Consider the following 24,438-nt stretch of genomic DNA (forward strand, 5'->3'; position numbering starts at 1 on the left):
AATCCTTCTCTAAAGACAGAATTTTCAGTTGCCTCCTGGGCTTTTCTATTGAGCTCATCCCTGCGGTATCTGAGCACTTTGCAACGAATGCACTTATTTATACAAGACCCTTGTGAGAATAAGGGATATTATTAGCCCTATTTCACAGATTCACTGACAAAATTTTGGGTTTCCACTCTGAGGCACCTACGACCAGATTTTTGCGGTGTGCTTCAGCTTTATCAGTTTAAAGCAGAGTTCAGGTCCTATTGAGCTTGGTTACAGCTGTGATACTCAGCTTTTCAGCAAATCATGCCCTAGGGTATGAAGTCAGATACCCAGGAAATAAAATGTGCTGAATTACTTTCTGCTTAGAGGAAGTTTGTTTTTTTGGGGCTTCTGCCTTTTTTTTTTTGGCCAGTCCATTCCTCCTAATTCATCCTGTCCCCATGTCACACCTCATTTGCCCTGGGCTCCCTGGGGATGATGGGGCAGGGACCACCCACTAGGACCTATGTTCTTACCCATTCAGGACTACAGCAGGCTGAAGGGCATGCGGTGAAGACCCAGCACCCAGAAAAGCACACTTATTTGGGACAGGGAGGGGAAAAGGCTGGGCTGGAGCATCTGTTACACCATCAAGGGCAGCCTGGTGAGAGGAGCCAGGGTCTGGTAGAGCCCTGGGGTGGACAGGCATTGCGGAAAGGTCAGTGAATAGAGAGCAAAAAGCTGGAAGATGTTCAAAGGAGGAATTTAGAGATACTGCTTGGGCAGGTGGGAGTAGTGTTAGAGGAACCAAAGTGTAGATGTAATTGATACTTCCAATGGATGTAAAAGAAAATAAGAGGAGCTTCTGCTGCTGTGTTAACAGTTAAAGGTTAAGCAATATATTGGACCACTGCTGAATGGAGCAGGTGATTTAGTAATAAAACACAGAAAAGTCTGGCATGCTTAATGCTGTTTATGCTTCAGTCTGTCCCAAGAAGTTCTGCCACACCTCTTGCTTAAAGAAAGGGTTCAAGATGAATAATCATAGAATCATAGCATCCTTAGAGTTGAAAGAGACACCTGAAGGCTATCTAGTCCAACCAATGGCCTGCAGTAGATGAGGAGGGAGTCAGAGATGGCTTGCAAGGGCTCAACACACACAGGCTGAAGAGGTCATCAAGAAAACAGAGCCAAGATCTTCTCAGCGGTATGCAAAATAAAATAGTAAAATAGTGAGCTATGGGCACAGGTTGAAAAAGAGAAGGTTTGGCCTGTAAGTAAGGAAAGACCTTCTCCTGGTAAGTATGGCCAGGCAGTGGAGCTGAGTGCCAAACAGTGCTGAGAAGGCTCCATCCTTGGAGGTTGTAAAGATTTAACTGTGTACAGTTCTGAGAAGTTTGGTCTGGCTTCTTGACTGACCCTGCCTTCAGCAGGAGGTTGGACTAGAGAACTCCCAGGGTCCCTTTCCTCCTTAATTATCCTCTGGTCTTGCAGTTTCAGCTTTCCATTTTTTTTTTTTTTTTTTTTTTTTTTTTTTTTGCAAGCACTTTTTCCTAACCAACAACTAATCTAAGATTTGGCTGTGGTCTTTCTGACATTTGAACTACACTCCTTCACAGAAATGTAATTGCAAGAAATGCACTCAGCTCAGGGCTGGCTCATGCCCAGGAGGGTGAGAATCTGAGAAATGAAGTGCTGAACCCTAGGCATTTACTTAGGTTTTCCCTGTACACGCGAACTGAGAGATTCACGTCTTCTCATCCAAAGGACTACAATGACATGAAATGTGGTGTTCTGTTCATGAGGAGAGAAAGATGCACATTTTTGACATGAGCACTTCCACCCAAATAGTGGAAATCACATATAGCTGTAAGCAATGCAAGTATGGCCTGGTACACAGAAGAGCCTTATAATAGCTAACGCTTTCCAAATCTCCTAAAACAAGGATCTATCTACAAATGTTTCTATGTGTCACCCTCTCTTGATAAAGGCAGAGAAAGTAGGAAATGAACAAACAGGAAAGAAAGAAAAGACTACATTGTGCTCAAATATGGTTCTTTTGAGTGCAAAGCCTGAAGTGTCTGCTTCTTCTCCGTACATTTCTGCTTGTTTTCTGTAATGTGCAATATTGTGAATCATATGAAAATTCAAAAATTTCTCGTGAGATTTTCTGTCTATAAATGGATTTCAGAATTTTCAAAGGTGATTATGCCAATGAAAATCTAGTTTTGGGACTGCAAAATGCAATAACGCTCTGTATGTGGAGAGTTGTACTCTCTTACATTGTTGTTAATTTTCTTTCAAACAATGGTTTTCAGCTTCTTTGAAGGCAAAGGACACATTATTTTTGTTTAAGAGCAATTTAATTCAGATACATATATATGTATATATATATGTATACACACACACAAACAAGAGTTTCAAACTAAACTAAAAGAAGCCATATGTAACTTGAGGAAAGGAATACATAGGAATGAAGGAGTACGCACACAGATTAGCATCACTAAGTCAGTTTTAAAGCCTGAAAGGCTTTGTGTCCTTCACTGGATTCAGGGGAATAAAGATTTCCTTAGTTGCACTCTTATTGGAACTGAAATTCTTATTAGGCTGCCCCTCACTTTGAAAGTTGAAGGTTGAGCAGAAGCAGTGTCGATGCTGGAAGGCTGAGTTTCTGCCACAGTGACAGGAAACACCTTTTTTGCATCCCCTTCCTAGCAGAAAACATTCTTCTTGATACAAATTCTTAGAGTGAGCAAATGGTGCGTAATCATCTCACAGTGTAAATATATGTCAGTCAAATGAGAGTGTTGGGATCTAGGTGGGGCTACTAAGCCTTACTGCAACAGGAACAGTCATGTTGTAGGCCACGCAGTATTCACCAATAACCTCAGGTTTTCACATAGTTGTATCTGGCCACCTTGAGCAGTGCTGGTTCCTCTCCTAGCCCCATACTGCCCATGGGTCATGAGCTGGGAAACCTCTTTACTCCCTGCTCCGCCTGGTCCCCACTCCCTGCTGAGCCATGCCCTGCAGCATAACTGAAGTTCAATCAGGAAGTGAATGACTGTGTAGATGGCACAGCAGGCTTAATCCCTAGAACTTTAATTTCCTTCACCTTTACAGGCTGGCAAAAGGAAGAGGTAACTTTTTTTTTCTTCTTTTTTTCTTTTTTTGAAAAAGGGAATGAATCCTGGGGCTGCAGAGGATGGGCTTCATTGAAGTAACTTTCTATTTACTATCGAAAAAAAGAAAGCTTTAGGTTTATTGGAGTCATTCTGTGAAATAGCACAGAAAAAGCATGTCTTCCTCCTATCTCTCATTTCCTCTGCCTCTTTCCTACCCCTTTACACAATTCGAGGGGGACTTTTTGACATCTGCTCTTCAATTTGTTGGGGCTGTTCTTGGCACTAATTTTTAGTTTCACTGGGAGCATTTGAACTCTTGAATGGAACTTCTCTTATCATCACCACACCAAGTAGTTACTGCCACAAAAGAGGTGAGAGATAGAGAAAGAAGCTTGATACTTCTCAGCTGGGGAAGCTGCTGCTAATAACCTGCTTTTTTGAGAAGAGTGACTCATGCATTAGGGCAGAAATTAGATTTATTTCTCTGAGTTAGAAGAAATAAATAAAATTGGACAACAAACAAACAAACAATAGTCAGTGATGGTCAGTTTGTACCTAATGAGTCCTTTATTGTCTTAACAGAGGTCCAGATGTTTACTGGTAATTTTTTCCTAAGTGCAGATCCTCCTGGAGACTTCTCTACCATTCCTCAGTCTGTGATTATAACCATCTTTATCTCTTCACCCTCCTTGCTTCCTGCTAGGTAATTTTGCTTCTTTGGAGAAGTCAAAAGAAAATATATCTTTTTATTACAAGAAGGAAACGGTGTGCATAGTGAGAATCCTTCAATGACATATGGCTGCTAAAGTTGTGATCTCATAATCAGCTTATGATTTGAGTGAGACACATTCACGGATGCCAAACCCTGCTGGTGACTTGGTCCTGATGTATTTCCTAAATTTCTGTTGCTCAGGTATGCTAAAAAGATGAAGGCATATACTCACTCCTTCTCTGGTACAACTTTGCTATTCCACTCAGCCCAAGCCTGTTACCCCAGTACAGGGCTGGTATGGGATTTTACTGAAGATGATAGTGCTGGAAAGGCATCTGGGTCTGTGCTCAGACAAAGCTTGTGCTGGGGAAGAAAAAGGAAAAAGCCCTGCTTGGGAAGTTGCTGTTTCTTTAAATGTGAGATAGAAGACAGAGGCTTTAGGCAGAGGCTGCGTAGTAAAGGGAAGAAAGATTCACGGTAGTTTTCAGTGTTAATCTTGTTCTTCTTTTTCCAACAAACTTCTTTGTTCAGTTCAGAAGAAAAGATGAATAAGAAGGGGCAGGACAGAAGTATAGAAAGCAATGAATGCAGGACAAAAGGTAAATCAGTTATGCCCACTTACTGTAGTACAAACATGTAAGATAATAGGATATTGGGAATGTGTCTGTCAAAGCAAAGGATCCAGGGAGAAAGGGCAAATACAAGTGAGAGTTACCTATTTTCTGAGTTCAATGTCCAAAGCAGGCATTCATGAACAAGTCTAGACTGTTATTTTTAAGGTCTGCAATACAGTTGTTAAATTTCACATTGATTCCAGGGCAGAGGTGACTGGGATTTGTAAAGGCACAAAAGTGCACCTGCTCAAGGTGACAAATCAGTTGTCTAGATCCATTCAGAGCCCATACATGCTACAAAAGCAAAGAGGATATGAGTGATGTCTTTGCAACCCGGTAATCCAAGGCCAGCTCTGTCAGTGCACAGGGAAATCCTTGGGTCTTGGCTTTGTAAGAAGCACATGATTCAAAGGGGCTGCTGTGGAAAATGGAAACTCACCCTGTGCACACGCCCATAGATCCCCACAAAATCCTGTTCTTGGGTAAGAAGAAAAATGTGCTTAGCTATGCAACAGGGAAGGACATAAACTGAGTCTCAAGACTGTTTGCTTGGTTCTTGGGCTCCATCTGATATGTCAATATTGCCCTGATGGGGTGCAGCCGACAGCTTGCCCAAAGTTCTTGCCCATCTTGGTGATAATGGGTGAAAAATTGCATAGGGCTGGTTGGGAGTTACTGCTTCTGCAGGCCCCCAGACAGAAAGGAAATGATGCTGCCCAGAGGGCTTAAGGGGAGTGGAAGTTTATGGAGATGACATTTCAGTTTATGGGACACATAAGGAAGGATATAATGCAATCTCTTCTGGACATTATCTTAAAGGCACCTGATCTTCTGCTATGTACAGAAAAATGTACACTGCTAGCAATATGGCTGTGACATTTAGGGCATTTCACTGGTGAAAAGGAGCAGGAAACCAAGAGGCAAAGCATTGTTTTTTGAAACTTTGGTCCAAGCTTATAGGATGTTCTCAAAATGGACTCAGATATGAAAGAGAACAGAAATGACGCTAGTCAGGAGCTTTGATTGGAATAAATCACACCCTCTCATAATAAGACAATCTCTTTTGCTTCAAAAACCTTCAGTTACTTGTGAATCATCAGAGGGCAGTAGAAGGACTTTGGTGTACAGTTATTTACTTGCAGGCTTCTGGTAGGCTGTAGTGAATTATAGTTACTGAACAAACTTTTATCTAAGATTCCTGCAACTGAGCAATTAACTTTTTGACTCTTACACTAAAGCAGTTCATGTAAACAGATTGTGGTTATGAAGCAAAATGCTTAACAAGTCATAAATTGTGAATCAGTTGTTGATCTGTCCTTTTTTGTTTCTTTTATTTTTGGCACGAGACATAAATTTTCTGCCTGTAGTGGGTTGTGTTTTTCTAAAACAGTGGAATCTGTGCATCTTTAGGATATGGCAGAATCCCCTGAACGAGTCAAGGCCTTCAGCAGCTTACCATGTAGGGTGAAAGGATTCCTTTAAGGAGCAGACATGTGGGGAATCATTACAAGCAAGATGCCATACATCATCATGCAGTGTGCATTTATAGATTTATAAGCAGGGAAAGATTACTTTGCATTTACCATGAATAAAAAAATGCGGCAGTGCAGCTAATGTGAGGTAGTTCAGGATACATAAATTAATCTCCTTGTTTATCCTTCCTACTTCCATGAGTAGCCAAGCCTTCAGAATAATAATGCAGCTCTTTTGCATGGTGATACTTTTATTCCTTTGTGATTGCTTTGCAGAGTTCAGCAACATTTCTGTATAAAGTATCATCAAATCAATAGGAGTTGCCCCCATTTAAATAGCTGGGCAGTTTCAGGCACCCTACAAAACCAGACCTTGCTCTATGTATCTGGATCATAGCTACAAAATGGAGATCATAACATTTGGAGAACAAGGGATATTTCTATTTAATTCCATTAAAACTAGTCCTTGTGCCTTCCCTGGAAGAGATTGCACTGTGAAGCTTATGGAGCAGAACATGGCAAGAAAGGACCTCTCTGACTCCTTCAACTGTTTAATAATTAACTATATGACCTCTGTTTGGAAATAAAGATAGGCTAATTAATGCATACTTCAATAGAGTATTTCACCTACGATACGACTGCAGTATATAATGTAAAATTAGAAGAAGATGGAGTACATTCCATGTACATCATGGCAAGGATTACAGAAGCGCTTCTTTGTAAATGTCTTCTCTCTTTCATTTTATGGCACTTTGCATCACTGTGTAATTATGTATAATTACTTGGAAAAAAAAGTAGACTTCTGGCCCCTTGGGGTGCCACTTTGAGTGAGACAAAAAGGGTCACTGTTTGACTATGGTGTGAAATTTTGTTCACTAGTACAGCATGTTCCCTGGAAGCGGAAATATTTCTGCAACACCTCCCATGGGAGGGCTTATTCGAATGGTCTACATCCTATGTAGTTTTAACCCAGACATAACATTTTCGGCTGCTTTTGCATCATTGTTGTCTTGCTATCTGAAAAAAAATTCTTCTGATCAATTAAAACTCAGAAGGGCCTTCTGTCGTGTTTCAGAAAGTGATTTACAAAGCATTTTCACAGTATCCACATGAGTCAAATGAGTGTGATTATCTCAGTTTTCAAGGTGTGGTACAGAGGCAGAAGTGGAGTTAGGCTCCTTTGTGTAGGGTTTGAACAGAACTGAAGATGGTCTGGTATTCCACCACCCTACTGTGGTGGATTAGACTTCTCTTGCAAGTTTTCCTGTTGCTTTAATATCAGGTTGGGCTTTTTACTTTTTAATGTCAAAAAGGCTTTAGGTGTATTTGCAAGCACAGAAATGACTCTGTGACAGTCAGCTCTCAGCAATTAACTGAAACCTTTCTGCAAGAAGAAAAGATAGAGTCCTTTTTCTTCATGAATCTTTTCACAGGTGTGGACTATCTTGTGAGTTAACTTTGTTATTTCACAATTGTAAAAAAGTGTCATGATGTTTGAATAGCTGTAATTACTGCTCACCTTGTTCTCTGTCCTTTGATTAAAATGCTTTTAGGTACTTTGCAAAATCCCGAGATAAAGGCTGATACGCAAACAATATCCCTGAGATAAAATGCAATAAATGTTCTGTAAGACATGTTTTATTTGTGAGGAGCTTAGATAACACAGTGATTGGTGCCTGGTTAAATTGATAGATTTAGAATATTTTTCTCTGATCCTTTACACAGTTGGATCTTATATTTTGAAAATTCATTTGAGATCAGGAAGAACTGTACAGGCCCTAAAGGCTTGAGAGACTTTGTACAGTTCCAGTGCCACAAAGGGAGGAAAAATGAAGAAGAGCAGGAAGAAATAGGAAACTGTGTACAAAGCCTAGATCACAGAGACTGAAAAAGAACTTTCAAATAATTTTTCCTTCTTCAGGTTATCTCTCATAGAAGCAAGAATTTATACATGGAAATTTCCCTCTGGTCCCTCTGTCCAGTCACTTTATTTATATTGCCCTGACATCATGTATGGAAGCCATCCTGGTGATTGCAAAAAAGGTACGTGGAAATCAAGCCCAACTTCTTTGCAAGTTGTGAATCTGCAGTCTCAATTCAGAGTAACTCTGTGCAAACATGGAAATTGTTTCATGGCCAAATGTTCATTGCTGGTATCACTCATGAGTATGCCATTCAAGTCAGCATTGCAGTGAGATATAACTGCATCTCAGATTCCTTCTCAGCTCTACCTGCAACGTTTAATTCAAGCAGAATGACATGTTTTGAAAGGTCATGCCACTGAATTTCAGGTAGCTGAGAGAGATGTCTAATTTAGTTGGCCTGTCTACAAAAGGCTTCTGAACAATCAATGAAGGCAGAGAAACTTTTACAGGATGAGCACATGAACTTTGGGTCACCTAGTGAAGGTGCTGTCTTTTTGGGTTAGCTCTGATGAGCCTGATGGCCTCTTTTGGTGAGCGCTGAAGTACTCCAACATTGCTAGTTCAAACACATGCTTCTGCTAAGTCTTTTATTCCAGTTATACGACTTTTTAAATATCAAACTTATCTAACTTTTTTGTCAAACGGAAAAGCAAACTGTGATAGTTCAGGAACACTGACATTCAATATTCATTTTTTCTGCATTTTCATCTATTTTTCTGGCCAAAATTATTTGCTGTGTTTGATCCAAGTTTTTGAAGGGCTTTTGTTATCTTGGAACAGTGTTTTCTAGCAAAGTAGCCATTGTGCTAGAAAAATATTGAAGGTCAAAGCTGGATATATATTAAATCACTTCTTTTTCTTCTGTAGTCTTTGGATAAACACAGATTTCAGTCTGTTAACCTGGCATTCTTTTGTAATTCAGAGAGAATATAAGTAACATTTCAAATAAGCAGAGGAGTGTCTTCCCCTTTTAGGATGCTGGCTCCACCTTTCTCCATCTCCTTCTGCTGATCTCCTCTGAGGGAAGAGAATTGAGTATACTAATGACAAAAAGGCAAATGTGCAAACTCCCTCAAGGATGCTTTAGAAAGCTACTTCATTGCAACAGTGTGACATGGACATGAATAGAAGATCATTCTCTTACTTCAAATTCCAAGCTGCCATTGACTTTATTGCATATTTTCACCTACGTGAGTTACAAATTAATGACAAATATGTTTGAAAGCTAGTCATTACCTCAATCAGTCAATTATTCAAGGGATGTATCAGTGTGATTAGTTGCTCTCAGTTAATTATAGGAACAATAATTAGCTAATATGGGAATCCCATCATTCATATAATACTGATTTTAATTGTTTTACAGACAATAATTTTAAAAGTCCCTTGAATCTGCGTATTGAGAAAGCACCCTAGATTACTTATAAATTTATCAAGTTGCTGGAAGTGCTTTACTTCTTACTTTTCTGGCCAACCTTATGCTTCTACCATCTTCTCAGCACTAGCTTCTGTTGAAAATTAATGAATGTATCTTCAAATGAAGCCTTATTAGTGAGTTGCCTTCAGAAGGCTGAGTGTCATACAGATGATTAGACAACTTGCTGCATTTAATTACCTTGCCCCTGGACAAATATAAACTGATGCAAATGCTGCCAAGGAAAGATGGATGTGTAAAAGACATTATGTCCTGTTCCTATAAAGACAGAATCTTCTCTGAAATTTCAGATGCAAAACCATAGGTTTTCACACTTCGCCTCCCTAAAATCAGCACTGGAAGGAACATACATGATGCAGGAATTTTGTTTAAAGAAGACTCTGACTGTTTCCTCCTTCTATTGGCACTTCCCTCTTTGCACCTTCAGCACTAGCTTTGTCTAAATCACCAAAAAGTTGACCTTGCAAAACCATGCAGGATGAGAGGAGTGTCCTCCAGGGACACAGGGAATTGGGTAGTGGGATCATTGCTTTCACTTGCTGCAAGCTGATGTTTCCGCTTGCCCATTTCATTCAACTTTATTGTAAGCACAGGCTATTTCTCCACTGATAATGTGGCTGAAAACTCTTCAACCCTCCTTGTAAGACAGGAATCTTAGTTTTTAATTCTCCTTCTATTGCTTACTACTATCTTGCAATCAAAAATGACCTTGGGAGGTTGTCTTTGTATCCGGTCATGGAATTTTCCCAACCCCTCTACTGAGTGAATGCCCCAAGTGTTTTTATCATATGCTGGAGATGGGCTTTTAGAAGACTCCCCCTTCTCCCCAGCTGTGCTGACATTTTAAAAACCATATAATTTTTATCCCAGGGTCTTGGTTTTAATCATTTTCATTTTTTTCTATCTTTACCCTGAAAATCTCTCTTGATTCCTGCTCCAATTCTAACTGCCCAGGGCAACGATTGCATTAACATATCACTAATATACCTAATTTAATTATTTAAAATTGAAAACAAAAGATGGAAAAAGCCCATTGAGACCACAGAGGATAATAGTCATCTTTAACTTTGTGTAGTGTAGTGGTCAAAGGATTAAAATTGAAATCAGGAAAATGTGCATCTGACTAAAATTCCCTGAGACAATTGTGTCAGCTTTGTATCACAACTTCCCTATAGGTACTATAGGATTTATAACTGACAGGGTGTTGTGTGACATCTATTTATAGGATGTAGTATTTTTTAGTCCTCTGTCTCCTTATTACAGCTCCCAAATGACTTGGACTCTCAGTAAGCTCCCTTGCATGCTTTCCAAACTCAAGCACCCTTCATAATGTTTTACTTTGTTATACTGAATAAATAAAAAAACCTGGAAGAATGAAGCAATCCTGTTGTATTGAACTTTTGGTACCTAGTTCCATTAATGCTTTAATCATCAAAAGCATAGCTTACATGTAGACTTTGGATTGATTTTAAAGAGCTCTTTTCCAAATAATGAGAGGAGTAAGAGCCCTTGAACATTCACGCTGCTGTTCTTCAACACATAGATCAAACCATGACACTGCACCAGTTTCTTTACAAAAATGTGTAAAGGTCTGCAAGTTTCATTTGCATATGACACTGCAGAAAGGTGAATATTTTAGGACTGATTTATCTGAGCTCTTGGATGATTTTGCCGAGACATATGTGACACTCCCTAGATAAATCACACCACCTCTGAATTCCCATTATTGCTGTTGTTTCTTTGCAAGACAGCTGCAGAGCCCTTTCTTCTACCCAGTAGTGAAAAGGTCCCATTCTCCCCAATGCAACTTCACTTGATAAACTGATAGCTATTTTGTCTTTTCCCTGCTCCTGCTGCCTTCCATCTAGTTTAACCTGGACTGCTTCCAGCTCATCCCTCAGGCCTTTCCCTCTTCCTGTTATGAAAATTTTTCTTCTTTCCTCTATTTCTCAATGCTCCACCTCAAGCTGCAGGCATGGAAGGAGGCAGGGAAGGAGGTATTACTCAAGGGCATCATTACTGCTGCCAAAGGAAGAAGGTAAAATCAGTGTCAGAGCTGAAAAGAGAGATAGATAGATGGCATGAGTGGGTGCCTCACCATTGCTGGGATTTGGCACATGGAGGAGATAAATGATAAAAAATGGTGGCAGCCACAACAGGTATGGAAAAACCTACAGCAACAGTAGGGAAAAGTACTAAATTAATTCTTATAGATACTAGGATATAGACATATAGGGAAAGACACAGCCAAATGCACTCATGTTTCTAGTCCCTTTTAACAACACTCCAGGAATAAAGAGATTCTTGCTGTAGGTCCTTGCTGGACCTACAGTGATGAAACACAATGGCTTCTTCATGGCTTCAGCCTCTACACTCATTTCTGAGTGCATTTCCTAACCACATGGCCAGACTGTGCTCATGCATGGCCATATTTGTCCACTTTCTTCACCTGCCCTTTGGGCTGCACTGCAAGATGGACTTCAGGCACCTGGGCAGAGCACTCTGAGACCCCTCCTCAGAGGTCAGTGTTATTTGTGATAAGGTACATGGATTTTGAAGTGAATCTTGAAGAGCAAGTCGTGTGTCTTGGGAATGCTTTCATATCCCTGCAGCCCTGGGAAGTGTGAACATAGCCCATTTTACCATTACAGAGTGCAGGTGGGGAGGTACTAAGGCTCAGCAGGATAACAGAAGCCTACAGATACTTTAAGTAACCAACTCAATCAGCTTTGAACTCTCTCATTTGGACACCATTGTTTATATCAGTTGTCAACTGTATACTCTTAAAAATGTCTGAGCTGTTGAATCTCACAGTGTCTGAAAGTTGAGATCCGTTCTGGAAGAACACGTCCAGCTTTGTGATAAAGGGAATTCCAAAGGAAATACACTGTGACAGAAGATTGCCAGTACTGAGTATCAAAGTGCGAGGAGGGAAGGAAACAGAGCATTTGAGTGAAGAAATCTTCACAATTTCACAGTGCTCATGAATCAGAGGGTTTAGAAGTTGCATTATACTTCGAGCTCTCTGAGATTGTTCTTTAATAGGCACTATGTCCTCATACAGAATGGTCCTACTGTCTAATCCTACTGTTCCTTGTCTGTCATTTAAAATTTCACACCTGCACAATTGAATAAATGTATTGGTTCTATTTCTTGGAAGGGGCATGTGGCTTTTTATGCTGGAAAACAGTAGTAATGCACATGATATTGGATCAGTCTGATTCAATTACTTCATGTATTCTTGAATTTAACCTAATTTACAAGAATTTGGAGAGACATTCTGACTTTTTTATTTTTTCTTGTGTTCAGTTTCATCATCACACACAGTGAAAAGCATTAATATTGCCCCCTTTCCCCAACAGCTATAGCAAAATAAGTTATTTTAAATGCATTGCTTGAGTTTTGTCAGGATTGCCTCTTCTCTTCTGTAGATGCATATACAATTACATGCAGAACTCCACACAGTTAGTGTGGACTAGACAGTTAGTGGCAATGTAATCATCCTTAGTAAAAGACTCTCTGTAGAGTCCTGTAGAGATCCTTCCTGAACATTAGAGCAAAAAGGAAATAAGGAAAGTGCAGGACATGAGCCCAGAAATGGAATACATAAATAAAACTGGTGTGCTGAAAGATGGAGGAGTGAGAAAAAAGCAAGTCAAAGTCCCCTCTCCTGAAATCTCCTCTAAGTGGCAAATCTCTTCTGTATCACCATGGCAGTAAAATACCAAAAGGAGACAGATGCTCCCTTAAACAGTCAGTACCCAAGTAGTTCCGTGTATTTCAGGCCAGAGTGAATAACCTAGAATTGCAGCAAATTATGTTAGAAGACTATCCAAACCTCAGAACATTTCACGGTATGCACATGTAATCTGCCTCCTCTTAGAAGCACAAGGGAATCAGAAGCAAATGGAAGGAAATTTTAGCACAGGGAAGAACTGTATAAAATGCTTAAGATAATCAATGCACAGGGTAAGTCAGAAAGAAAATTTTCTTCTGACAGACACAAAGACATGCTGCAAGTGTTCCTGATTGCTGGCTGTGACCTGTGGATTGCAGTAGTGCTCCTCCATGTCTTTACACTTGCATAGTCCAGAGATTTGGAAAACTGATGCTATTTCTTTCCCAGTTTCCAGCATTTCCTCAGATTTAATTCAGTTTTGCATGGCAAGGCAAATGCAAATTTTCCAGATATGAGCCATTTCCTGTGCTGAAGCTTGGATTTTAGCAAGCTCAGAGAGTGCAGGACACCTTTGGAGTTCATTCAATGGCATTCATGTGTTTCTCCATGCTGCTTAATTGACTGCTGTTATCTAAATGTTTTAGTCATTCTGAAATTACTTCTGTGTGGTGATAATTTTTTTTGTGATTGTGATTATTAATGCCTGCTGGATAAATGCTGTCTATATAAAGTACTATAAAATGCTATATGTCTTTGTGTAGGTAGCTGCATGTAGATGCAGCCACAGGCATTCAATAACCGTGAAAAGAGTATGAATGTTGAATTCAGAACCAATGTACCTATTGAGTAAAACACCAATAACAGCTATGTGTTGTAAAAAATCAGGGGTATGTTGCAAGATAATACACAAAGCGCACGAGTAAATGACTTGCTTAGATTATGTTATCACTGGTGAGAGTAGCTCACATAATTGTTCTGTCAAATAATTTTTTTACATCACTGGTTAGAAAAATGTGGGGAAATCTGTTAACCCCACTTGTTCGACCTGTTCCTGTCAGAACTATCTTTAGTTTGAGATTCGAAAGCAACAAACCACATAAAATCTACGCCCCCTTTCTAACATTATTATCCCTCCTGCTGTTTTAATTTATGTGTTTAATTTGGGTTTTCTGGGTGCAATATGGCTAATTGCTTGAGAACTGTGCAACCTTACAAGTGAAATTTTGCTTTTATAATTTGTAGCACATCAAGTGTAATAATGTACATTTAATTTCTCAAAAAGATAATTATGCTAATAGAATTATTTGAATAAAAATTCACACTCTATTCAGGATAATGTCCTCTACCTCTTAATTTATACTAATGTAGGTTTGTATGGAATTTTTAATAAGCTTCTTCAACCCAAGGCCATGAGTGGCTGGACTGAAGAAAAGGGCTGGTGGGACTTAAATAGGATAGAAAGGCTTCAAAAGGCTTTGTAGCAAAAACTGTCAGAAGTGATGCAGGTATTGGGTTTGTATAGATGAAAGAAGATGCTGCATCCAGCCCTGGTCATGTGGATGGTTGTGGTCCTGCTATGTTTAGCTTACAGAGGGAAAATAAGGAAGAGAGTCTGCAGGTGAGCAACTGCATTGCATACAGGCAATGCTTGCCAGATGCCAGCCTTCGTGCAGACAGCCTGTCACCCCCCAGAATGTGTGGTACGTAATGAGTGACAGCACCTTGTGAGACTGACTCTCATTGAGTCTCTCAAGAGGCAGCTGGGTAGAAAGCAGAAGAGCAGCAGCCCCAGGGAGATGCAATTTATTTTTAAGTCCATTCATTAGGCACCAGTTAGGCATGAGGGCTTGGAATTGGCTCAAGAGACATGAGGCTCCACACATGTACTGCTCTCTGATGCTCAAACAGCCTTCATGCCAGACAAACTTGTTTTGGCATCTGAGCAGCATCTGCAGAAGTATTTATGCAGGATAATAAAGCGTTTGGAGCTGGGGGTGCTGTGCTGAGGCCAGGTTATCCAGGGGGGATGCAAAACTGTGGCCTAGCACAGGCCAGTGCCTCATCCCACCACCATCCATAGGTGATGCATGCTTGGGCTCAAGTGATTGGCATGCAGCTGAAGTAACCTGAGAGGTGCAGCAGAGCCTATTGGACAGAGTTAAGCTGTATGCTGTAAGAGGAACATCTCTGTATCAAAGCACACTGAAATCTCAAGCAGTAGTATATTGCTTTTGCTTTTAAAATCAGGCTGTCCGAGGTTTGATTTGAAATGATAATTATTGTATTTGTAGTAGAATCCTAGCCTTGGAATGACAAAACTCTTGCAAATCCCTTGTGAACCGCTTACACAGGGAAGTATGATAAATGAAAGTTTCTAAAGGTGGTGACTTTCATACTAGATTAATATAGGGCACCATGATTAATGCCTAGACTGTCAGTTCATATTTTCTGCCTTAATTATTTCAGGACTTTTTTAATGCGCCATAAGTATATTTAGATGTGATCTAAGAGCAGGATTGACAGCCCAGGAGCTTGACAAACTATTTATCCATGAAAAGGGTGTGGTCAGGGCAGCAGATTTTGCAAAACTCTTGTTTCCTCCTCTTACAATGTATGTGCCTTCCTTCTCTCTCTGCATTAAGTTAATCATCCACAGGACTGCTGATTTCAAGGTCACAAATAAGGAGACACTTTTTGCAGCGTTTCCGTAATGTTGAGATCTATTTGCTAGAAAAGAGGTCAAGCCTATTCATTTCACAAATGCTGGCCAGCATTAATATCTGAATACTTTCTTGATATCCTCTTTTAGGTACGGGAAATAGCTTTAATATCTCAGATACCACATTGTGGTAGCTATTGCCTTTTAATGTTGATCCCTACAGGCCATCAATCCCTAACTAGTATTGCTTCTTATTGAAGCTGAGATAGTTTCAAACCAAAATTTATAGGTAGAAGATTCACTGTCTTATGACTAAATACTTGAGTTGTATGGTTCCACTTCATGTTGGAAATTCCTTGGGCCATCAAACACCACTGATTTTTAGGTAGAACCCTTCACTGATTTGATTGTGGAGTACTTAAAAAGATTGGATGATATGGCCTCATACTTTTATGGAGTTGAGTTACTTAGTGTTATCAGATCATATATATTTATTTTTTTGAGACTTGCACTTATTTGGTTTTGTTTTCCTTTGATAGCTTTAAATACAATGTGCCTTATAGCTGGGGAAGAGAGAACAAGTTTCTATGAAATAAAAATGGCAAGGATCTGTACTGAAAACACACACTGAGGCTACTTTTACTTTCATTGCTGAGTTTTGCAGAATAAACAGATTACAATAAACAGAATACAGCGAGGTGATAACATTATTATTATTATTTATACAGCATCATAAATGTGCATTCTGCTTAACAGACAAATAAAAGACATCTCAGGAGATCACTTCAAGTTCAACTTCAGCATAAAGTACAACTTTCTCCTGAACATCTCCTTTTTTTTTTTCCACAGTTGCAAAGAACAAATGTTTCAGACTTGAGCGCATTAAACGGAGGAACAGAAATCCTTATTCAGGCTCCAAAAGAAAAAGTGATTTGATCAGCACTGCTTGATGTATAGGCCAAAACTCACGCTCTGATAAAAGTCTTCCACAACTCCAGTGAAGGCCAGAGCTGACCCAGTGTTCCCATCAAAGCCGATAGAATTCAGAAGTGCCCTGAACTTCTGAAATTTAAGCAGATTTTTTATGATCTTAAGGATGATGGCTCACTGAGGGTCATAACACCTCAGACAAAAGTTGTTGCAACATATCAAACTCTGTGTTTACCACACTACTCACTTTCAATCAAAACTTTAATCTTTAAAAAAATGTTATTCTTTAATTTTTTTTAAGAGCATAAATTTTTTAAGAGCATAATTTTTTAAGAGCATAAATACTGAGGACGTCCAGGCCTAGAGAAGGTCTGTGATGAAGGAAAATCTTGGAGATAGAATGATGTAGAAACATCAATTGGAGCACTGATCTGAGTAATGAAAGGCAATTGTGTAAGCCTGCCTCCCAGGGAGTTGAGAAGTATGTGAACTAGTGTTGCCCATAGACGTTTGCTGGAAACTGCAAGAGTGAAGGGAATAACCCACTTCAGAGAAACAAAGTGGTCCAAATGAACACTCTCAAAGTAAATTCACTAAAAATATTAAGCAAGGAACACAAGAAATTATTTTAAAATATTGCATTAAAAATACCAATTAAAATATGTGCCCATTTATTATAAAGTCTATATAATTCAGAAGAAGGAAGGAACATTTGTCAGAAATATTTATAAATTGCAAGGCAATAAGAAACTCTGGCAGATGTTGAGTTTGTTAGGGATAAATCATGCCCAAACTTCAGACATTTAATCAGGAAGGCGCATAGATTTTATTTTATCTGCAACTGAGAACTTTATCAGAATGCAAAGCTTTTGTATCTTGGTGGTATGCCACAGGGACACCTGCTCAGAACAAAGTCTTTTTTTTATAGCGTAATTGCTAATGTAAAACCACATTAATACAAATACGGCAAGCAGTTTTATCTTAATTTATAACTCTGTCTCTGGGCAAAGTAGATAGTGCTTCTTGTAGACAGCCTTTCTCAACACCTGTTCCTAGACGAACTTGTATGATCTTGAATTCTGTGGCTAGTTCCAGCCATCAGCTGTAACAAATTCGTTGCTTCCACACCTTCCTGCCAGCAGACACTCCCCTCAACGCTGCTTCTTTTGATGTCTTTAGCCTTTCCTAGCATGGGAATTAAACTGACAAAGCTGAGTTAATGATAAAGCTTTATCTATGAAGCATTTTAAGGCTTACAAAATGAGCATTAGTATTCTTGCCTGCTTCCTAGTACTTAACAGCTATTTGCTGTTTCTGGGGTGCAGCTTTTGTTTTCCTCTCTGGCAGGAACTCACTTGATCTAAAGAAACAACTATCCAGAATTATTCACTTGCTGCCTTACCATAGTTGTAGGATGTCCAACACAGTGTAAGGAGGGTCCAGCCCTTTGTGCCTGTCTCCCTTGTGTCCACTACTGGGGACTGGAATGCTTACTGCAGCAAAAAGCAAAGAGAAGTAGTTCCCCAGTAAGAATATCACGCTAATCATTCAGCTTTTCCTACTTACACAAAGGTAAGCCCAAGGCAAAACTTTTTCCCTCAATAAACATATTCAGTGCAGGTCCCCAGAGCCACACTTCCACTGTAGATCTTGCTTACTCAAACAAATGTCACCTGAACACCAATGCATAATGCCTGGATTTTTGCAGCTCCCTGGAATATGAAGTAATATTACACTTTCTAATCTTCACTATAAATTAGCTACGGAACCATGAACAGGAATACTGTTTTTTTTTCTGTGCAAGAGTTTGTTTTGAGCACACATACTGTCCACGTTCTGGATTCTCCGTAAGTGCTCCAAAGGGTGTTCCACTACAGAACCGCAAAAATGTTCCAAAAAACTGTGCTCACCTTTAAGCCATGAAGAAAAATTGATCTGTAAATCGGTATTGAATGCTTTATTTTCAGTAGGAACATGAGAAAGCCTTTTTTTTTTTTTTTTTTTTTTTTTTTTTTTTGAGAAACAGAGGAAAAAATAGCAATAATCCTCACTTCCAACTGAATAAGACCTGACACTCTTCCAAATTACCACGAATAGTAACAGTGTTCTAGCACTTCATTATATTCTGAAATTGCAGCAATTAGTAGACTGGAAATGTGTAGTGTTCCAGATCCATACACATGTGCTTGTTCTGTCATAGCCACAATGACTGCAGTTACAGACAACAGGGCCTTTGCTTGTCATGCATTTATTCATGATGATTCTGACCACTTCAGAACTTCCTTTCCTATTGATTTGACCCAGAGATAACCACACTGGAAATGATCATACTGGAAAAAATCCTGCCTCCTATAAATCCCGTAGGACTTTTGTAATCAACCAGAGCTGAAGTGGGATTTCCCTGTCTGTCGAAAATAACTAGAAGCAAATAGTAGAAGCATGATAGATAGAAAGTTCTATAAAACTAAAGAGAAAAATTCTCTTCCGGGGATTAGAAAACACTGAAGCCAATTCTATTGAATTGGAGCCCACCTTCTGACATACTTTATAGTCCTTCCCAGTATGTTAATTGATTTCAAATACCATCTGAAAATACTGTAGGATGGCATCCAGAAAGAGAGGGATCTGGTATACCTGGCTGACATTTATTATTACTACCCAGTTTCCGTGCAAATGCTTTTGGACACAATCGTTTTTTTTTTTCTGGCTAGCAAAATAAGAGCTGGAAAATTATAAAGTAATTCCAATGAGGGCAATAAAAATTGACCCAGATGTTTTGTTTTAAAACTTTCAATCAACAAATAGCCTCTAACTCAACAAACAGCCTCTGTTTGAAAGGCTAATACAAAATTTCTGTTTATGGGCTAAAGGAAAAATCCCTATTCCATATGAAAAAGGATTCAGTTAGTGTCTTAGATTCCGTTCCAGGTAGTTTTATCCTTCTTGAGACTATCCAGGAACAGGTCTGGGTGCTCTGAGAATTCAGAAATAAAAAGAAGCCTCCAAAATGATCTTATTGCTAACTTCATCTGCTTCTGGCCTACATCCAGCAAAGCACTTACATTTGTTCTTTGCTTTGAAATTGGCTTGGTGATGTCAACAGAGCTTTTCATGTATCTGCAGTTAAATACTTGCACAAGTGATTATCTATCTCTAACCTCTCTCCATCAAGGCTTGAACTACCCACAGTGGTCACCACGAGGGAGTGCCTTGTTTTATATTTCTGAGGATCACTTTTCCAAGTTATTTTTCTCTTCAGACAAACATCCTGCCATTTGGCTTGCTGCATTATGCTCCAGTTCAAGCTCAAGAGCTCCTCCAGCCCAAACTCTTCTCTTTCAATCCTGGGTCTGAACAGGCCCACTCAATCCAATCAAACATTTTCTCTGTACCCAAAGAGATTTACTGCAAACAGGTCAAGTGCTAAAGTCCTCTGCTGGGGATGGCTGACTCTCTGAAAAGCCAGCAAGGCTTATTAATACTTATTAAAGAACAACTCGCCTTCTCTAGTTTTGCTCTTCTATTTCCTCTTTTCTCCTTGATAGAGAAATGTCTACATGATGAAACAAAGTACAGTCTTCTGGTGACATTATCTGAGTAGAAACTTAATAGCTGCCTCACAAGCTAAGGAACCACCTTTTCACTTTTTCCTTAGAACTTTGTAAAAGCTAATTGAAAAGCAATCACAGCCCAGCACTTAATAGGCTTTCACATTTCAACGGCAAACATTTTTTTTTCCTGTGTTCAAGAGGCACATCCTGGGCAAATTGCTCCCTTTCATAGAAGGTAGGTAGTTTGATCTTGGTTCGAGAGAAGGCTACAGTATATCACTTTTATTACCTACTTTGTATGAGATTAAGTGTTTTATAAAAGTTCTGAAGGTAATTTCTTATGTCAGGGAGGGCAAAACTTAGTTCTTGTACTCAAGATGCTTTAATTAGTTTTCCCTGAGTCTGTTTTCTCAGTTGTCTTGCTACAACTGCATCAGTTTTATTACCCTGAAGAAATAATTTGCTCTTATTAAGACCAAGTACTCTGTTCTATAATTTAATATGTTACATTCATCTTTAACATTAGAAGGCCTGAGCCAAAGTTCACTGAAATCAGTGGAAAGTCTGCTACTGACACCAAAGAGCTTTCGATCCTTTCAAGGGAGTTTTAGTCTTAAGAAGCATCTATACTGCAATTATTAGTGCAGCCTATCTAAGTTGGATATTATTTGAAGCGCAGCTATGCTAGGACAGGGCTCCGTGGGGTCTGATGGCAAGTATTTATGCAACTCCTTGAGCAGGTGGGGCTTTTTTTAGTCTGAGATAGGTTTTGTGCTGACATGGTTACGTTACTAGAAATACCTGCCCTATATAGCTTAAATTTAGCTTGTGTAGGTTACACAATTTGAATTACTCCAGTATAGACATGCTCACATTTTAGATAGAAGTTTCTTGTGTTACAGTGATATGATTTCATATCTTAAATCAGATATATTTCTCTGTGGTTCTACTTCATCACTGGATCATGCTTCTGCTCATCAGCAGTCACCCATAATACACAGTTTTCTCTCATGGTATTGTCATTTTCACTTACAATCTATTTTCTTTTTCCATTACTTGTAAAGGCTTTGATAGCCCTTCTTTTCTTATAGGTACATTTTTTTTCTAGCCACCTGTGTTTCCCTGGTGGCTCTGTTAATAGCAATAAATTAATCCCTAGATGCATTATAGCATGGTTGAGCACCATTATATTGACAACCAAGCCAGAAAAACCTTTCTAGCTCAGTTCCTTGGAGACTGATTAAAAAAGCCATCCCAGAAGTTCAATGATGTTAGGCAGTATAACAACTGCGTTACTTGCTGGAAGCATTATTTTCCCCAAGTCTATATTGACAAATGTATTTCAGAAGCATCCAGTATCCTTGTTTATCAGTCTGAAAGTTCTGAGGATATTTTCTAATTTCAGAAGAGCTACTAAAATCCTACAATGAACACCTTAAAAATTGCTTTAACAAGAGAGAAAGTTTCTAGTTAGGTTCATTGATATTCAACAAGAGAAAATATGATGTATGTAAGCAATCTGAAATAATTATAGTCTGCTCTTTGTTATGTTCTTGTATGTCCAGTTAAAAATCCTCTGCCATATCCCACTATGTCATTATGGACTAGATCCAAAACTGGTTCAGTCTAATAAAGGACTGCCCGATATTTTCAGTCTCCTTTGCTTTGTATCAGATAGAGCTAAAAACTTGCCCTCTCTAACCTGTAATGCTCAATTTTTCAAAATGTAACAAAGATCTCTAAAGACAAGCAATTTTGTGTTCTCGTTTTCAGTTCCTTTAATTATTTCTTTTTTCTTTTTCCTTTTTTTTTAAACTTGTGAGAATTTAGGGTAGACTTAGATCATTCTTCTAAGTTTCTCATCAATATTGATAGCCACAAGATTTTTAAGGGAGGCTTCAGATCAAGTGGGGCATAGAGTGCTCTGGCTGCAATGACAGGTGTTACGAACTCTGAAACTAATTTTCACATCACGGTGCTGGAACTTTTCCACCTTCTGCAGCCTCAATGCGTAGATTTTGTGAGAAGAATTACTAGGACTTCTAAATGGAAGAAAAAATGAGGGAACAAATTGAATAGTTATTAAGAACGAAGCTATTTTCCTGATGAAACATGACTCATGCTGACAATGGAAATTCAAAGTACTCTACAGATTTAATAGTCACGAGTAATATTTCAATAGTGATAAGTGATGCTTGAAAAAGACAAATCTTGAAGCGAAAGAAATGCTGCCTGAGTTCGTTCAGACACTTCTGTATTTCTTCTTGGGTCCCTTTACCTCAGCGTTTATAGGGAATCAATTTGTAGGCTTTGGGGACTGCTGAAGTTAATTTCTAAGAAGTGTAATACATGCATGTTCATATGCATAGAAGTTTTATTCCATACCCCTTTGCTGTTTTGTTTTGTTTTGTTTTTTTTACTTCAGTACAGACACTATTTCTGTTGATGTGCAAAAACAGATTAAGGAAATCACCCAGGCACAAATAAACAATAATAAATATTCTCACTCAATCCTGAGGGGTTATGAAAACAACAGTTGGCAGGCAGATTTATAACTCTCAAAATACCTGTTTAAAGACCTGAGCTCAGAAGCTAACAGAGGGACAGAGAGACTGAGAGACTTCCTGCTTTGTCTTTTATTCTTTGGGAGGTTCAGAAATATAACAATTCAAAAAAAAAAAAAAAAAAAAAAAAAAACCCAAAAACAAAAACCCAACAAAACACAACCAAAGTTTTGTCATGAATGTGCATATGTAGAGAAAGGACTTACCGTATTTTAGTTACGCTTTACCACCAGACCATCTGAGTTCTACTGCTGGACCAAAGAAAAATACTTCCTTATTGTGATCTCAAGCGTCGTGTCAAGATATACGTTCCTTCAATGTAAGCAAAAATGTATGCATTACAGCATGACTGTATTGCAGTAGATTTTACAAAACTTCTCACATTTTTCAGTAAGTTTTAAAAGTTAATATCAGTCTTGATGTAATATGAAAGTAAGATTTTGTTCTTATGCTTTCTAAAATGTGAAGTGCATGTTTGATTTTCCTCATACAAGTCTGTTTTTTAATGAGGTTAAAGGCTGCACAAGGTGTCTGTTTCTTGGCTCACAGAAAGGCAGAGGAAGAAATTAGCACTGGAAAAGAACATTATTTGCTTCTCTCAGCATGATCTTTTTGTCTTCAAATCAAAACCCCTTTATTATTTTCAGATTTGCTCTATTGAAATCTTGGGGCAGGGGAACACAGGCACTGGATATACCTCCAAGCACACTCAGGTATTCCAAAAGCCTCAGGTGTGAGCTCCTGTGGTGATTCTTTAAGTCCTTAAGCTAATCTGTTCTCCAGCTCCTTTATAACGAATACTCTGCTCTTCATTTTCTCTGTTTTCAAGTTGGACAATTCTATTTTCTGCTTCACCAAAATGAGTCAAAAGCCTTTGATTTATACTCTCAGTTCTCTCATTTGCAGATAGTACCATTGCAGATTTTTGACTATCCATTTTGCTTTCAGGTAAGGTTAAAAGTGTTCTGGATTTTGACAGCGCTGCAACAACAGTGGACCCAGGAGAGCAGCAAGAATGAGTCATGTGTCCTCTAGCAGCAACTGGAGAGGAATTCATATTCTTGAGCTGCATTAGGTGGTTGGTCCTCTTCTGTTTCAAAAACAAGAGTTATACCTAGGTTCTCTAGCCAACTAAATTGATTGGCAAAGTCACCAATTTGAGGTTGAGAAGAAAGGAAATACATTGTGAAGCAACATTTTAATGCATCACATCTTTTCTGGGATGAATGTGACCATGGTTCTCTCAGTGTTCTTCATAGGTTTCTTCTCTTCCTTTCACCTACAGCGCTTGCTCAAAGAAATCGCTATGATCTGGGGTGACCAGAAGAAAGCAGGCACATCCTTTCACTTGCATGCCCCTTAGTCAGTCAACTGCTTTCTGCCTGTGGTCCCCAGAATTGTAGAGTACAAACTGTCCTTTGAAAACAGTTATTAACAGTGTCCTAAGTGTAAATCTATAAGCTTCTGACTGCAATGCTGAGACCCTTTGATTGACCAGATTTAACTAGTAACGGGCAGCAGAGCATTTGCAATAAAAGAGGAATCAGACCATGCACACAGGGAGAATTTTCAGAGATGTCCACATTCTAATGAATGTTGGTAAGAGTTAGGCACCTAACACAACCTCTCTCTTTCTGCATGCTTTGTCCTGAGACAGAAATATATTGCCAGTGTGGGATTCAGTACTTCTAGGGGTGGTTAGATTTTTTTTTTTCTGTTAAGAAAGAAAAAATAATTTAAAAAAAAAAAAAAAAACAAACATTACTTTCCACTGAATTTACAAATGTAAGTGCCAGAAGGCTTCAGGT

The 24,438-nt window shown here is 39.0% G+C and overlaps 1 long non-coding RNA gene across 1 annotated transcript in view; it reads right to left on the minus strand.

Moving 5' to 3' along the window:
* Positions 1–24,438, minus strand: part of LOC122177794 — a 53,803-nt gene that overhangs the window by 12,139 nt on the left and 17,226 nt on the right. Inside the window, exon 2 of the long non-coding RNA XR_006178151.1 lies at positions 22,837–22,942. This is a non-coding gene — a long non-coding RNA (uncharacterized LOC122177794). The remainder of the gene's footprint in view (positions 1–22,836; positions 22,943–24,438) is intronic.

This window comes from Lagopus leucura, unplaced genomic scaffold, assembly GCF_019238085.1.
Source record: "Lagopus leucura isolate 7727_CA_CO unplaced genomic scaffold, USGS_WTPT01 Super-Scaffold_100001, whole genome shotgun sequence".
Lineage (NCBI taxonomy): Eukaryota > Metazoa > Chordata > Aves > Galliformes > Phasianidae > Lagopus > Lagopus leucura.